Source organism: Alligator sinensis, unplaced genomic scaffold, assembly GCF_000455745.1.
Source record: "Alligator sinensis unplaced genomic scaffold, ASM45574v1 scaffold1113_1, whole genome shotgun sequence".
NCBI classification, from domain to species: domain Eukaryota; kingdom Metazoa; phylum Chordata; order Crocodylia; family Alligatoridae; genus Alligator; species Alligator sinensis.
In genome coordinates, this window is record NW_005843040.1 from 356,045 (window position 1) to 373,945 (window position 17,901).

At 38.8% G+C, this 17,901-nt stretch overlaps 1 long non-coding RNA gene across 1 annotated transcript in view; it reads right to left on the bottom strand.

The window, feature by feature from the left end:
* Nucleotides 1–6,472: 6,472 nt before the first annotated feature.
* LOC112548240 overlaps nucleotides 6,473–17,901 on the bottom strand; it is a 33,537-nt gene continuing 22,108 nt past the window's right edge. The window contains exon 3 of the long non-coding RNA XR_003092066.1: nucleotides 6,473–7,876. This is a non-coding gene — a long non-coding RNA (uncharacterized LOC112548240). The remainder of the gene's footprint in view (nucleotides 7,877–17,901) is intronic.

The following is a 17,901-nucleotide window of genomic DNA, read 5'->3' on the forward strand; positions in this document are numbered from 1 at the left end:
TCCATGTGTGAATGGATCCATGCATTTGCAGAGGGATGGGAGGGAGACTGCAGCAGTGTTCTCGATCACATCTGTGAATTGATGCTATGCATTGACCCTGTTTCAGTCTTCCAGGCTGTAGGGTTGAAGATTGGGTGCCACTGTATTAAAGAAGTTAGGCAACTACTTTTTAGATTACATTTAGGTATCTAAAACAAACATTTTTGAACTTCAGAAACCTATGCTTGACCGCCACACATGCCTAAGATTGCATCAGCAAGGGTGAAAGGCCCTAAACAGGTGTGTCTGAAGTTGAGGGGCCCTGAACAGAGTGTGCGCACATGCATGTGTGAAGCCAGTTGGTGCCTACCTCATGCCCGTGAAGATCCAGCTAGCTCCCCATCTGTGTCCCTTAAAGGGTCCAAGCCAGTAAGCATGCTCAGCACCATGCTTAGGCCTCTGGCTTCTGTTGTAGCTGCCTGAAACGTAGGCGTATTATAATGCCTAGTCCCTTTATACATCTAACTCTTGGCATTTCTCAGAGCCTTGTTTCCTTATCAGTACAAAGGAGATGATTAATAATACGTCTTTGTCTGTTTTAGTTGGGAGTTCATTGAGTCAATTATGGTCCCTTACAGTCTCTCAAGCTCATGGAGGCCTTTTTTGCTACCTTAATACAAATAAACAGCACTGTGTTTACATTAGAAAAAGTGGGAGAGAAAGGTCAGAGCTTTAAAGGCATAAGGTGATTTATTCCACCCTTATGAAAACATGTCTTCTCATTAGGTTTTCAGGTAACTGTTGGAGATCAAAACACTTAGTAAAGCTATGGTTCCTGGGATGTTCTACTTCCTTTACCCCTGAATCCTTCTCTAATTGTTATGTCCTGTAGCTGGAAATATGGGCTGCAATAGAGGTTATCAGCAGTTTGATGCCTTAACCAAGTGGGTATATATACTGTCTGACTTAACACCCTTCGGCTTTATTTCCTTTCTAAAACTTTAGTAATCAGACCGGTTATGTACTATTAACTTAGATGCAATTAAACTTGCATGTTTATTTTCATGATTCAATATGCTTTATCTTAAAAAATGACAGCTCTGTTTAACAGGAAAAACTAATTCTGTGCAAAACAGAAAAACCAAAAATGTTTGAAGCTGTGTATCTGATTGAGTCAGGGAACCATGTGGTTTTTTTAACACAGGGGAAGACTATACCTGTCCAGCTGGAAAGAACACAGTAAGAACACCTGAGGCCTGTAGTTCAATATAAACCACTTCCTTCCAGGTTATTTATTCATAAAAAAAGAGAGAATTTCTTTGCTATCTCTTCTAGTTTTGTGCTTAATAAATCAATCCTGTAGTGTAACTCATGCCCACTAAATGCTACTCTTTCCTGAAGCTGGCTTCTGAGGATTGTAGTGGTGGGAATGTTCAAAAGAGAGTCTGGTTTTTGTTACCAGAAAGAAAGACAATGGCTACAAAGTAGAAGCCCTATTGGCAAAACCACGGTGGTTTTAGAGGATATTTTTTAGCTATTTTGGCAAGGCCACAATTAATTGTAGTGTCTCAGTGCTTTGTGCAAGTCTTATAAAAGCAAACTTTTTATGGGCTCCTCTTTCCAATGCACAGATTGCCTAAGTGAATTTCATGGAATAGAGAAGGTACATTTAAGGGAACAGCAGCTCATATTTCCTGGTCTCAGCATAGATGATACCCTTTTCAGCTGCTGAGGTTGGTTTTGTAAACCACCACAGCTGACCATCATGGACAGTATGAACCACTGGAGAAACAAACACACATGTGGACAGATTTCTTTTTTCCTAAAAAGAGAAAGTAATTGAAAGTATTTTCAGTTAAATGATTTATTAAATTATTATTGGAGGGTAGGTAGGGAAAATTCAATCTTCTCTGTGAAACAAAGTATGTCCGAGGACAGAGAGAAGCCATTTTAGTCACATGTTTTAACTATATATATTATGTTTTTGATCTTGCTTGATAGGAGTGGTTTAAAGATTAATTAAACCTGAAAAACCAAAAATATTACTAGTCTGAACTCATCTATTTATGTACTTTTTTGTAGTCTGACTGGTCTTATGATAGGGGAAAACAATTAAATGTCTAAATGCTCAACCCAGCTTGGTCTTTGGAACTGTACATTGTAATACAAATAAGTACTGAAAAGTCAGTGAGACTATTACCACCTGGTGATGTACAAATTAGTGAGTGAGCTAGCTATTACCTACAATTTACTTTTTTCATAATTTGTGCTTCCTAAATTATTCTTAAGAGATCGTTTTTGTAGCTAAAAACGAACAAAGAAATTCATCATGTTAGTTATTCTGCAAATGTTTCTATATGAGAAAATTAGCAACTACTGTAGGAAACTTGATTGACTTGAATTACAGCAACACTAGCTTGACAGACACTAATTTTGGAAAGGTATTTGTACTGAAGGCTGGAATTCAAAGCAAGTGGAAGGCTTAGCATCTCCATGTGTTACTAAGCAACCTAAGGAACAAAACTTCAAGAGTAGATGAAAAATGATTAACTTATAACAAATTATTTGTTGATGTGCAGCAACCATTCTGCAAAGCCACCTGAAATGAAACTTGCTATTGTATAGCAGAGAGCAGAATGACTAGTTTATGTTAAGCTGGATCAGTCATGAAAGTGTGCGCTGTTTTTGTAAAATATCTCTTCCATCTCTTTTTAAAGAATACAGTTTCATTCAGTGCTTGCAGAAAGCTAAAAAAATTAAAATCATATAAAAATAAAAATAAAGAGAGAAGCAGTAATCTTATTCATCACATTGGTCAGTAAGGCTTGTTAAGTAATAAGGATTAATAATCTTTTACAATATCACCTGCCAGCAGTGACCCTATTACTTGGGACAGGGTATAATTCACTGAGGCCATGCACAAGATTCTGTTTATGACTTGAAGTCTTATCTGGTACATATACAGCATGGCTTGTCAAGAAGAATGAGTCCCTGTTCTGTAATTTTATAGGTAATGATGTGGGACACTCTGTACAACCCTTTTTCATACAGACAGAAACTCAGGCCCTTTGAATTTGGGGGCTATGGTTCTTAGTCTACAAGTGCCCAGTTGAATTCAGTCAAAGCACTGTGCACAGAATCCTACAGATCTTTCCATATAATATGAAAATAGTTATTTGAAGAGTGACATCCACATAGGGTATATATGAGACACCTACTGCTATTGCAGCCCTGTGTAACAGAGCAGCAGTCAGATTCTTCAGTCCTGCAAGCAGGTGTTGCAACTTTTGGAGATGCTATTCATTGTAGCAGCTCCATCCTTAAATTCAAGGAGGCTGTAGTGGCTGTTTATGCAGAGATGACTAATATACAGGACAGGTAGGTACAAGTACAGCTAGGCTTAGTTTATGTTGAATTACTAGTAAATCCAAAAGCCAGGAAGACGGCAATTTTGTATTAAATGCAGTCTGCATAAATTCTGTTCAGAACAAGGTAAAAGGTCCATTCATCTATAATGCCAGTATCTTTTACAGTTATTTTAGGTACCCCAGAAAATGAATAAATGTACTTACATGCTAATGTAAGCCCTCCTGTTAAAAGCAAGTAAAATCAAATTCCTCTGCAGCTGAGAGTCAAGTGAAAGGGTTCATTTACTAGGTCAGCTGTTGCCACATGGATGTTTAATTTCTTTCTTTGTAAAATATTTTCAGCCCTATACTGAGTTGGCCTCCCTTTCACATAACTTTTCTTTATTGCAGTGTTAACAACTTAGCCACTCAAGGCTTTCTGAAAAGATCACAGAATACACTTTTATTCTTCTGGGCATAGGTTTGGCAGCATGTGCTGCAACTACATCAAGGTCAGTATGCCAAGGGAAAACAGCTCTCAGAATACTTCATTTTCAGTTCAGTTAATTTTCCCAACAAAAATCAGAGTTAAGTATTGGTAATCAGGATACAGCTGGGAAAATAAAGTCCACTAAATTCAGCCCTTTTTTTTTTTTTTTGCGCAGTGAAGACTCACAGCAACAAGAAATTCCTGTTGGTGACTGAAAGCAGCAAATAAAAGCACAAGAACCAACTTCTGAAGAATAGTAGTTTAGGAAGTTAAACAGGTTATAGCAGATCCATTATGCTGCTTGTTGGGAACAGCGATGTAAGGAAATCAGAACACCCTGTAATCGCTGTGGCATCCAATATTTGTACAGTACCATGAGTAACAGCTGGCTCAACAAGTGCCCACTTAATTCTTGTTGGCATTTTTGTTTAGTAGCAAGAGTTTAAAATTGGGAGTGTAGAACCCTTAGTTTAATTCCACTTTGGCTTTCACTTGTGTCTGAGCAAGTTATCAGTAGATTCTTTTGGAAGATATGGGCCTAAACTTTAGTGGCTCAGTTCTCATTTTGTATAGCTGAAGCTTGAACTTCAGAGGAGTAGTTAGTGAACACTTCTGAAAACACTGACCATTATTTCTACTTCTCTTTTTTTCAAATGTAAATATCTATTGGTGCATTTGACAAGAAAGCTAGGTAGACTAAGATTCAATGCGTTTGAAACTTGTATCATTTTTGGCATTGTTTGTTCCTATTACTCTTTCTCCAGTGACCAGAGGAGAATTTACAAGAAAGTATATTGAGGAAGTAAGAAGCCAGCACTTCCAGCTGATCCTGTTGTGAGCTAGATGTGTATAAAGGCTGAAGGGAACTTTAATTACTAGTTTTGAGCTAAATACTGGGCACGTTTACATGTGCACATTTACTGCACAGTAACCGAAATTACTGCACAGTATGGGTACATGTCTACATGTGCACACCTGTACTGTGCACTAAATATGGCAACTTACATTGACTTGAGCATAAAATTTGATACCTGCATAATGCAGGTATCAAATTTATGCTTGATTAGTTAGTGCAGTAGCACATGTGTAGATGTGTTACTGTGCAGTAACCCAGGGGGCCTCCCTGCTGGGTCTGCCCAGCCACTAGGGGGCTGGCTTGAGCCCAACTGGAGCTCCCCCTGGTGGCCACAGGGGTACATGGCAGGCAGACTAAATTTAGTCCCAGGGCTCCTGCACATGTGGATGCCAGCCTATTCCCGCTTTCTGAGCAGTAAATTTAAGCCGGCATAAATACACATATAGACACGTCCACTGTTGATGAAATCTTAGGGCCATTTGATGCAAGACTCCCAACTAGCTTCACTGCAGACAGACAGGATTTAACTTGTGATTCAAACAGCTGTTTAAATAGAAACAAACTTTTTTTTTTTTTTTTTTTACTAGCAGTGGCAATTTTAGGCATTTATGCCAATCTATACGTATATTTGTTAGCAATTGAATTACCAGAGGAAGGAAAAAAGAATGTAAACAGGAGGATAAGTACCAGCTAATAAAAGCATATGAAGATGGTTTGAAGCAAACTTTTTGAAGATATATCAAGAACCTCAGAATAAGGTCAAAGGGAGTTTTTAGGGTGTCTGTATACAAATACAAGGAGCATGACAAAGACAGATAGGGGAACCAGAAGTACCTGCCCACAAAGGGGATTTCAACACCATGAGTTTAACTGAAACAGCCTGGGGAAGTGAAACTGAACAAGGGAGGGAGCTCAGCACTGAACACCCCTGATCTGCATTCTGAGTTACTATGGGGTGTTTACATATAAAAAAAAAAATCACCCTGGTAATTTTCTTATTGTGGCTGTGTAAACAGTTCAGAAACTCTGAATTAATACAGTGTACCTCTGTGGGTTTTAGCAAGAGTATAAGGCAGCCCTTGCCCCCTTTCTATCCACACACACACACTGATCTCATTCAATAAAGGTAAGCATCTCCTGATGTTGAAGTAAAGTGGCAAAACTTCATGTAATTAGGAACCTACTGCCATTATTAAAATACTGTATATAATGCAGGTCAACCTTTCATTAAAGAGAATATAATGAGTAAGACAAGCTATGGGATATAGGAGGTTAGTAAAAGAATTAGTTGCATGTATTCCTTAAAAAAACCAAACAAAAAAACCCCAACCCCCTCCAAGCCCCCCCCCCAACCATTTGATTATTTTATTTTTTTGAGATTATGGAAGTGATGGACATAGCAAACACTACTGCAGATACCAAAATGATACCATACATCTATGAAAAAAGATAAAAAGAGCTTTCTAAGGAACACACACAAATACAAAAGAGGAAGCATACTGGGGAGGGATGCTTATTCTAAGATGGGGAAAAAATCACCTTCAGTAATAAGGTGCTCCTCTTGCTGCTTTCCATTCACAGACCTTCTATTTAAACTGTAAAACACTATATGCATAACTGTGTATTTCTTATACAGAGCACAGAGATGGCAGAGAGCACACAGATGGCTTATGCAAGTGTTAAAAAGAGCTTTTCACAGCAGACATTGCATTTAGTAATGTTAAACAGCCTCTCATTGACCTATGATATCTGAAAGCAATCCATATCAGTAGAGCAAATACAATCAGACACACAGCATGTTTAATTAGCAGCTTTATTTGAAGTTTAAGACATAATTTTGCTGTCGCATTATATTTACAGATCCCTTCTGCCTCTTACATTATTGTATTCAAGTAGCGGTATCTTTGATATGCCTCCTGTAATTGGTATAAGTGTAGAGTCCTAAATTAATAATGCCTTCTTGATCAGAGAGACTACCTCCCTACAAAACTGTCATCCATTATCACAAACCAGAAGTCCATGACCAGCACAGTATAATCAAAGGCAAATTAAAGTTCGAGAATTATCTTATCAATTATGACTTTCAACATATAGTTAAGGTGCACATGCACTGCAAGTTGTCAATGAGAGGTTAACACCACAAACTGGAATCAGGCACAGAGTATTTAGCACATGCTGTGCAAACTTCCCCACACAGCTGTCGTTGCCCTTTTCAAGCCTGATCCATAATAGCCTTCTGTTATTCTAGTCCTCTCCTTCAGCTTCTCAAACTGAAACTTACAGTCACTGCATCATTTTGCTGTATATTAATTTGCACAGGTGAAGATAACATTTGTTTTCACTTTTGATGCAGTTTGAGAAATTTAGTTACAGAAGTGAAAGTCTAGTGTGCCAACACATTAACTAACTCTCCGCTCAGGTTGCAATAAGCATAGTCAATGGACTGGTATACCACATGTAATACTTGTCCTATAGGATAAGTAGGATACCATTTTGTTTTGAATTTCCAGGCAGCTTGAAACCCAGCAGACAATGTAGCTGTTGCTTAAGAAATACAGAAATCTACATTGTATGCCAGGTTCATGCCCCAAACCTGGAGAGTCTTCTAGTGTCTGATCCTTACACTTCTCCAAATGGCTCTGAAAGCACACACTACTGCTTATGGTGCTCATTCTTCCAAACCTGTGGTTTGACATATCAGAAAGTGTGTTTTATCAAGCATACCAAATCAAAATAAATCATCAGGTAGGTCTTTTCTATACTTCCTTCCTTAGCCAGAAGGTTTTGGAACAGTAGAGAACTATATTTATATTACAGGCCACATGACTACATGCTGGAGAAAATAGTGACACTTTCCTTAAAACAAAACAAAACCAAAACAGCCCCTCCCTACCTCCCCATAATTTTCTAACAAATCCAAACTATGCACTGTATGTAACAAATATTTCAGTCCTTATTAGATATTTATCATTTCCAAGGGATAACTCATTATTTATTTTGTATCTTGGAGCCACAAAGATCACTTCATCATAGAGTGATAAATAATCTTCAGCAAACCATGTGGAAGCTACAAGATGTCATCAGAGACCCAGTAGCCAGATGTAGCTGCTGATTGTAAAAACAGAATCTACACTGACTACTGAGCGATTGATGGGCAACTATGAGTTCTGAGTTGACTGCTCCATGGCATTTCTTTGATGTCACCTGTGGAAACAGTAATAAGAAGAAATCAGTATAGTGTCCCATAGGGAAGATTAAACAGATTAAAAACATTGCACGTCTTCAAAAACTTACAGATGGTGTTACAAAGCAATCCTGCTTTAAAAAGTAAACAGAAAAGTGTTTTGTCAGGATAGAAAGCTGAAAGCACATTAGTTCCAAGAGAATAATTTTATATATGCAATTATGTATACTATAAGTAACAAGTGAAACATGGTATTCTTGTAGTTCTGTCTTTTAAATCTGGTTTCTGAAACAGCCTGAAGGATTTTTATATTTAAACATATACTTCTTTCAAAACAGCACTAGATAAAAATTACTGCAAATTAAAAGTACAGTACCAGGACTATGCAACTAAAGGCAAAGTAAATTTTTCCAGCTTGTATGTCCTAAAGCATTGTTAAAATACTAGGAAAAAGTTAATTATTTAAAACAACCTCTCATCCCTTTTTGAAGGGTGCATGTGATAAATAAAGATACACTTCCAAGAAGTATAGTTAATATATACTGAAACAATAAGATAGTAACTTGGGGTGCCTACACAGAGAAATACATAATTGCTGGGTATTTCAGTGGAACAGTGTATTCAAAGCAACATAGAAAGTGAAATGTTGTCAGAATATACTTCAAATCTCATGAGTCTGTATACAAAAACAACAGAACATGCTTCAAAATTCAATACATTACCAATTCTAAGTACATTTAGCAGGTCTCAGCAAATTAGATCCTCGCATAGCACTGTTCAAGTTTTGCATTACTACAATAATAAATACAATATACAGCAATTCACATTTACAATCAATTGCTGGATTTTATTTCTGCTTTTTATTGAATTAATTATTTTGCTACTGAAGGACTTGCCAGAATGGAGAGCACCACATTTGAGAATGGGTATGACTTTAAAATTTTAATGAAAAAATTCTTTTTAATGTCTTGGTACTGATATTTTAGAAAGTTAATATTTAAAATCAGAAAATAAGAGGTCAGTGAAGGGGAAAAAACAACCTCCTCCCCCTTTAAAAGTCATTTTTTGTTATATAACTTTTTTTTTTTTTTTTTTTTAACTAAAAAAAGAAATAAAGTAGGAAAATTAAACCTTCCCCCAAGCCATATGTAACTTTGCTAAAACAGCTTTACCATTAATCCATAAAATGTGTTTTGCAATAAGACTGATTGGATAGTAGGACAAAAGTTAATCATTTGAAAAACAAAATTTAATACTGTTTTATTGCCAAATAAAGCAGTTGTTGCTTTATAATACTTAAAAAGGGAGTTAGAGTAGCAAGCATGTTCTGCAGTGCTTGGCTCACAATAAAATTTCAAAGCAGATGTAACATTTTTTTTTTTCTGAATATCGTGTATAGCACCAAATCCCTACTGGATCTCTGCTGAATCTACTCCAGGGCTAGGGACAGAAGTTACACAAACTGGTTTAAGTGATCAGAAACTAGTTTAAACTTGTAACAAAATAGAAGCTCAGTGAACATAAACCAGTTTCAAAAGGGCTGAAACTGATTTAAGATGAACCTGGTTGAATGTAGTATCAGACGTAACTGATTTAGGTCGAACTGGTTTATGAAACTTCTGTCTCAAACCCTTTCCTGCTTCAAGTTAAATCAAAGTCCCCCAGAATCCCAGCATTTTGCAGCCCTGGGCTGTGCTGTCTGCTCAAGAGACCAGAGCCAGCCCTCCTCCTCTGCTCCCTAGCTTGAGCAGCGAGGGCTGGCTCACTGGTCCCCTCAGGCAAACCCAGCTGGGGTCTGGGTCCAGGGAAGTGAGTGTTAAACATCCCTTGTCCCGAGTATGGAGCTGTCCTGCCCTGCTTACTTAGTACTGGCTGTGACTAGACTACAAATCCCAGAGGCACCTGGAAGCAGAAAGAGAAAGTAATGAGCAATCCTGCAGAGTCCTGCTGCTGCACGTCTGGACTGCGAATCCCAGAGACCTTTGGCAGCAGGAAAAGGAAACGAATACACAGCCCATGCTGACTATGTGCCAGAGAGCCAGGCTGTAGCGCATCCTCCCCCACCCAGGCATCTGGCTTGAGCTGCTGCAGGCATGTAGCTGCATTTCCTGAATCAAAAGTGAATGTCTGTTCATTTGCTTATGGGTTCAATCTTTGCAGCTTGGACTGGACTAACCTGCAAAGACTGAATCAATTCAGCCTCAGGCTTTTTGACTGCCTGTACTTAACCCAGAAGACCATCCCAAATACCTCAGCCTATCTAGACTAGCATTTTCACTGTTGCTAGCATTAGTTCAGCCACACTAATAGTGGGAAACAGTTATGCAAGTCTTCTCATTTATAGTGCTACAATGATGTAAATCAGCAAACATGGACTGCCAAAGGGACCACCCCATTGTTCTTCCTTGGTTGAGCTAGGCAAATACTGCCTGGCAGTCACTCCCTATGTCACCAGTGACAATCTCTATAGGAACTCCTTCACATTATATCCTGAAGCCAGTGAGCTCTTTTCCAGGGCTAGGAAATAGTGCTGCAGGCTCTGCAGTCAGTTGAAGCAAGAGCTTGTAAACTCAAGACATTCAAAAAGCCTGAGCCTGAATTGATTCAATCTATGCAGTTTAGTCTAACCTGGCTGGGCTAAATCAGTTTTGTAACCAGACAGACATCCCAGAAATTCAGGCACATGCCTACAGTGGCTCAGACTAGAAGCCAGGGTGTGCTAGAGCTGTCCTCCCTTCCCTTGCACAGAGAAGAGCTAAGGGGGGTGTGGCCAGGCCTGGACAGGACACTGATTACAGAGGGGACCCCCACCTCCTGGACAGCCCAGTGGGGAATGTTTATCACCCTTAACTCAGTGTTCATCACCCCATTAAGAAAACAGAGGGACATTACCAGTGATCTGTTGATTCTGCCTTTGATCCATGTGCCACAACTCAGAGATAGCCAGCATGTGGTCTGCTAGCTAATGCTGAGATGTCTGTGAGGGACAGGGAATGCCTGCTTAGCAGAGAGTCGGGGGGAGAGTAGAAGCCAAGCAGATGCCTGCAGAGACTTATGATGCTGCAGCCAGGGAGCAGAGGGAAGGGGCCAGCCGAGCTGTGGAGCAGAGAGCATGTTGAAATACTGGGGGGCTCTGGTGTAATCTTAAACCAGCAAGGGGTCTAGGACAGACATTGCATAAACCAGTTTAAGCCAAATCAGTTGAGCCTGATGCTACATTCAACCAGGTTTTTCTCACACTGGTTTATGTGCACTGAACATCTGTTCTGTTACAGGTTTAAATCAGTTTCTGATCACTTAAACCAGTTTGTGTGTAATGTCTGTCCCTAGCTTTAGGGTCATTGGAATGCTTCTCTCCTACTCCTGCATTAAGTAGATATAGGCTCAGAAACACCAAAGTGATGAATGTGTTTGGTCTCCAAGGAGACCCTTGAAAATATTGTTGGGGATAAAGCTGCAAAATTAACTAGTGCTGTTATGGAGCTGCTACTTGTTTCTTTGATTGACTGTATTATTAAAGATTCTTAGAGCTGCCTGGGGTATCCAGATGCACCTATCATATATACATATACAAACACACACACACGTGTGCGCGCATGTGGGTGCATGTGTAACAAGACGGGGATACAAACTCAAAATTGGATAATCCATCACCCTGAAAGAGAAGTCTACAGAGAGGTGGTTGGACAGTAGCAGTGTCTGGAGGCCCAGGAGAGGGACCACCTATTCTCATAATGCAAGAGGAGATGGGTATGTGTGGGCCTACGGAAATAGTGTATCACTGTCACCTTGAGGACTTAAACAGGTAAAGAACAGAATCTCTAGGCTTGTTGCAAGGGAAGGATTATGTACAGGAGACAGGGCTAGATGAACAATCTTTGTAATTATGTTTATCTCATCTCCTACATGCAAAAGAAACTCTCAAACTTTCCTTGGATCCCACAGGCATATTTTAACAATTCTTGCAACACAGGACATTGGCTGCCATTGTCCCCTTACTTGACCTGTGTCAGGTTAGGGTGTTACGTCTTACGGTTGTGTCAGGGTTGACTGAAGTTTTACTAATACGTTAGATGATGGATTTGTACAGGTTAGTTTGGATAAGGATGTTTCTTCCTCTGGCAGGGGGCTGGCTAATTTTGCAGCTTTACCCCCAACAATATTTACAAAAACCAAAAATCTTATGAAAGTATCAGAAAACGAGTGCATCAATCCGAAAAAAATCAGTTTTTCATACCAATTACTTATACTAATGGGAAAATGCAGTCTTAAAAACACAACAAGAGAGTGAATGTAGCACAAGGTCAAATAAAAATTAAAGGAAAATATTAAATCTTTATTGCACAACTAATAGGAGGCAGCTAACAGGTCTAGTGAGTCACAGCCCAGCACATTCAAGCTTTTGCTTGCCTGAATTGAAACATGTTTTGAGAATATTAAATCATATTAATCAAGTAGACCAATCAAGGTGTGTGCACACGTGTGTACACACACACACACACACACACACACACACACACACACACACACTGCTGTATCCTGCTGCGTTTCCAACATGAATGAAGCCAACAAATCACCTTTTTTCCCCAAATCAAAAGCTTGGCACATGCCTTGAAACTAGAACAGAGATAGATAAGTTATCATGAAAGGGAAAAGATCTATATTGTAGGCTACTGTGCTGTGACAGTTCTCATTTGAATGGTATTGACCAGCTCTCCTGTCAAAGTTATGTGCATGACAAGGGAAAAACTAATCTATGATAAAACCTTCGGGGGGGGAAAAAAAAAAAAAAAAAAAAAAAGGAGATAGTGATTTTTGTGGTTTCATAGAAAGGACTGTTGTTTATATTTAACTGTCCACAATCACTGCAATTTGGACAAGGTTGCCTTTTCTAGGGATAGTTGGTCTGGGGACAAAGATGAAAGATGTTGTGTCTCCCTGCTGAGAGAGAGAGAGAGAGAGAGAGAGAGATCAATAATGGCTAGTTTAGCTGCTCCTTTTGGGTCCAAAACGATAATTGACACCCAGCATCATAATCTCTAAACAGAAAACTTTATTAGACAAATGCCACAAGGTTATTAAATTTTGTGCACAAAAAATTATGACCTCCATAATTTCAATGTTGTTATTTTACTAATATAACTGCCAAATGTAGCTTAAAGTCTGGGTTTTGGTATTTGGCATTGTAAAGTAAAGGATATTTCTCCTTATTTACAGCCAGCACTTCAGCTGTACTGTTGTTCACTTAAAAATATGTTGGCACATTTGCTAAATGCTGACCATAACTTTAAAATATTATGGTCATTAGCATGAACGTTAGTTGAAATAAGCCAAACAGGTTAGTTTGTTTCAGTTAATTAGGCACTTACTTTATAAGTGAAACATGTAATTATAGAAATTGCAAAACATTGTTTGAGGAATGGGAAAAAACCCTCTAAATGGAGAGGGCAACTGTGTAGACATACATGCACATTGTGCAACAGGGCAATTATGAGGTGAAGCTAACATTTGAAATACAGGTGTCTTATTAAAGTACGTTCTCATGAACTTGAATTCGTGCTGAGTTACATAGTTACATTACAGCCAGGATATCTTCAGAGCAGGGCATATGTTTGTAGTGATTCCAGCTCTTGCATACCTGAGACCCTGTGACTGTATTGATCATACAAACTTACACCAGCTGATGGTCACTTGACTCTCCTCACACTATTTAATAAATTGCTCCATTAAGTGAAGTTTCAGTTTGGGCTGAACATACTCAGGGAAATTCCTGTGCGAGACATTTTTTAATCGCTGTGCCAGAGAATACTAGTATGAGCAAGCCTAGGGAGGTATATGGTTGGCACAATATTCTAAAACAAGTTCCTAAAGGCAAAACTACTGGCATTCCCACAAAGATAGACGCAAACGAGTTTTAATTGCTAATAAATGCAGTTTTTAATGTGGTTATCTTAACCATGCCTTTTTTCTGAATCATAATTCCTCTAGAAGTATTTTTGAAGCACATAAAGTCAGTTCCTCATAAAGGATCAACATGAGGGATTATTTTAGGGTACAGACCTATGTAACAACTACACTGTTGTCAAAGAATACTGATATAAACAGCTACAATTGCAACTGTTACATTCTGTAGCAATACATGTAGCAAAACCACTCCAACTTTAAATGCAGCTTCATTAGGTGTTAAATTAATGCAATTTAGCTCACCTATAGGATCATTCACATTGTATGACTGATGCACCTTCCTGAACAGCAACTATCCTTGCCTTTTAAAGGGGCTGAAATATATGTTTTTCTTTCTTTCCAGCATGTAAACTCAGGTCAATTTAAATTCCAACCCTTGAGGACATTAAGGTGGCCGGATCTTGGGGGGCAGGACATCAAAATTTTCTCACTAAGTAAATAAATAAAAATGGATTATTCTATTTTCATGAGTGCATGTAAAAATGGCTTAGGGTGCCTAACTTTAAGTCCCTATGTTTGAAAATCTTGGCATCTCTGTGGTTCTCTCTCTCTCTCTGACAAAACATCTACCACTACTAAATCCAAGGGACAGAATGTCTGAGGTGACTGACAGAAACACCCACTGGCCTGATTTTATAAGGCTGTTAAGTCAGATGATACTGTAGGTCCTCTGGGGAAAAACAGGTGACCTATTTTCAGAATAAATTTTATTAGGGAACAACTGGAACATCTGGCTTATAAACTTTTTGATAATAATTTCTTCAGTAGGCTAGGGGATGGTCAGAGGAGGGAGTACTTCACTGAACCTAGGACTCTCCGCATCTGGATCCACATGAATGAGTTTATTTTTCCACTAGAGTTATATGTTCTGATTTATTTAAATGTGACCTAACTCACTTGCCAGAGCGCACCTTCTTTCACTTTCTCTATGAGCTCAAAAGTAGGAGGTCATCTACATATCATTAGGCATAGTTATAGATACAGTACATGGATGAGGGGATGCCAACCGTTTGATCTAATCTTAGACATATAACCAACATTTACTAATGCAACTCTAGGTTGCAGTGCAGGAGTCTCCCAGAGTGGGAAGAAGGGGAGGGAGATTTTTTTTTTTTAATCCAGAGGAAATTCTGCTCCCCTTATAAGCACTAATAATGAATACTGTTTTATGCAGGGCCCCAAACAAGACGGACTCTGCCCTGTGGTATTTTTAGTAGGATTTTTAAGACAAAGCAGGATACTGCAGACACACTAGATCACTACGCTATATGAAATCCACAGATTCATAGACATTAGGGCTGGAAGGGACCTTGGAAGATCATCGAGTTCAGCCCCCTGCCCAAAGGGCAGGAAGTCAGCAGGGGTCATAAGATCCCACTGAAATAGACATCCAAATGTCTCTTGAAGGCGTTCAAAGTAGGTGCTTGAACCACCTTCGGCAGCAGTCTCTTCCAAACCTTGGCATTCAAATAACCAGAGTCTGATAAACACCCAGTCAGATTAGAGGATTCAGTAATCCAGTATTCATTACTAATGCTAACTGTGTTTTTCAAACAAGATTTTTAGAAATGACTAGTGATCTGGAAGTCTGTTTTAAGTAACTCAGAAGAGCTTTATTTTCAGAAATCACTGAATACCTGGTCTCTGATAATCAGGTCCCTTAAAAAAAAAAAATCTCAAATCAGGGTTCCAAAACCCCTAGTCCTTACTGAAAACCATCACATTCAATGTTAAATTTGTTTAGTCTTTTATTCAAACTATATTTCAAATTTCTTGAGGAACAAGTTCCCTAAAATCAGTGCAGAGCCACAGTATGGCAAATAAATCAAAACAGCATAGAATTGTCATCTAAATATAAGGATGAGAACCAGTAACATCTGAATTCTAAATTCTGAATTTTGGATAATGACTCATTCTATAACCTTGAGGGCATTGTTTAAAATTGAAGAGTGATTATCTTTATAACCTCCTGAGTCCAGGATCAAGTACAAAGATGCTAGCAGGCCCTCTTAAATTTATCTGTCTACTCTTAGGTATGTTAGTTTCTTGGTTACCTATCACCATCTTAAGATGAAACATACCAGCTTACCAATATTCAAACCTAAAACACTATTTAAAAACCACCTGCCTCCCCAGCTTCAGAAATGTGGTTAACTGTCTTTATTACCTGCTCTGAGCATCTTGAGTAACAGCAGCAGCACCAGCTAGCCTGGCAAAACCCAAAAATAGATATTATTATTGCATTTCATATGTGAACCAGAATTAGGTTAAGTTAATGTGTGCATGTATGAGGTAGCAAAGAGTAGTTCTGGAGGCCTACTGAATTAAATGTGGGTTTAACAGGCAGAAGATCTAGATTCTAATAAAGGCTGTAGCAATGAATTTTTCTACAGGATGCTTTAAGCAACTTGCTTTCCATGTGTAAATATCCTGTAATAGTACTGTAACCAATTTCTCTATCACCCTGGTTGAACCATTCCTATAAGCTCACTTTCTACTACAATCCTAACTTTATCCAAAGAAAACTAAATCCACCCAAATTTTCACATCTACAATCTTATGCAAATGTAGATTTTTTTCCTGGAAAATAAGGCAAATGATTCAGTGCATCTGGGAAGGGATGAGGGTTCAAAACATTTTCAATGAACTTAAAGAAAATGCAAAGACAAGAAGTTTGGTTAAACTAAAGGTACAGATGAGCAAACATACTACAAGTCATTTCAGGTGCAGTGTTAAGGACAAAATCTATAAGGAAGGTGGGAGTTCAGGAAGGCAGACACTTTTGTAAAACTTGAAAATCCAGAGTTAAAAAATTTTAGACGTTCAAAAACCTCAAGAGTGTATACATTCCCAGTTTAGCTCACCTGAAAATCTGACCTCCTATCCAATCAACAATACCCTAATGCTAACCAGAAACTGCCCAATAAATTGTTCCTTCAGGGCACACAGGTACACCTTTATTATTCTGGAAGCCATGCATCTCTCATGACATCAAAAAATCATTATTTCTCAACAAAGAGAAATCTTTCAGACAGCTAAAACCAAATTCTATAAGGGGTTATGAAAATTATTTTAAAAGAGACTGAAATCTAGGAACATTTTAGCTGGCCAGAAGACTACCTTCCTTACAATGACTGTGCACCATTCCATCCCAACTGCTTTTGTTTACACTACAAACTCACAAGGCTCTTTGCCATTTTTGGACTATAACCAGTGTAGACAGAGATGCTTCTGTTAGTAAAATAAGTAGTGCTATGGATTAGTATGCCAAGCTGCCTCCTAAACATGTCCTCAAGCAGAATAATACAACAGAGTCTATGGAGTCCCATGTAATATTGGTGAATACAAAACTAAGGTGCTGTAGTACATTCCACATACAAGTTGTCACCTTATGAACACAGCTGTTTTACTTTTAAAAATGTAGAGAGCTCTGCAGACTACATTTTAAACTGGGCATGAAGAGTACTGTTGGGTGGATGGAAGGTAAGTTTAAAGTGGTAGGAGAGTCAAAGTTATGGTGGGTTTAAGTGATGTTAGCTGTGTAATTTGCATTATTTTGAACTTGGGATCTTAGCCTTTCTGAAAGAATTTTACTCCTCATTAAGTCTCTCTCCCTATAAGCTCACTCCAAGAAAGAGTGATATATTGTGGTATATTGTTCAATTCCAGTTTAACAAGACTCACAGCTGGCAAAATTTAAGATAGAAAGAACCATTCAGAAGATAGGATGACCTAGAGTAAGGAAGACTCTCTCTCTCTCCCCCTTCCCCATCCTCATAGGGTGACCACCCATCCCTAATTGGGCAGGAGAGTCCCGGAATGGGATCAAATCTTGGTGCTAGGTTGCATGACTCTGGGACAGCATTTTTCCTGGATTCACAGCATTATGCAGGGATCCAGGTTTCCCCTTGCAGGCTGACAGCGTTCCAGCCTGCAAAGGGCTACTTGGGGCTGCCAGGAACAGGACAAAGTAAGTGCCATGTGCAACTACAGACATGCACATAGCTGGGAAAGATCCATAGATGTTAGGGTCGGAAGGGACCTCAATAGATCATCGAGTCCGACCCCCTGCATAGGCAGG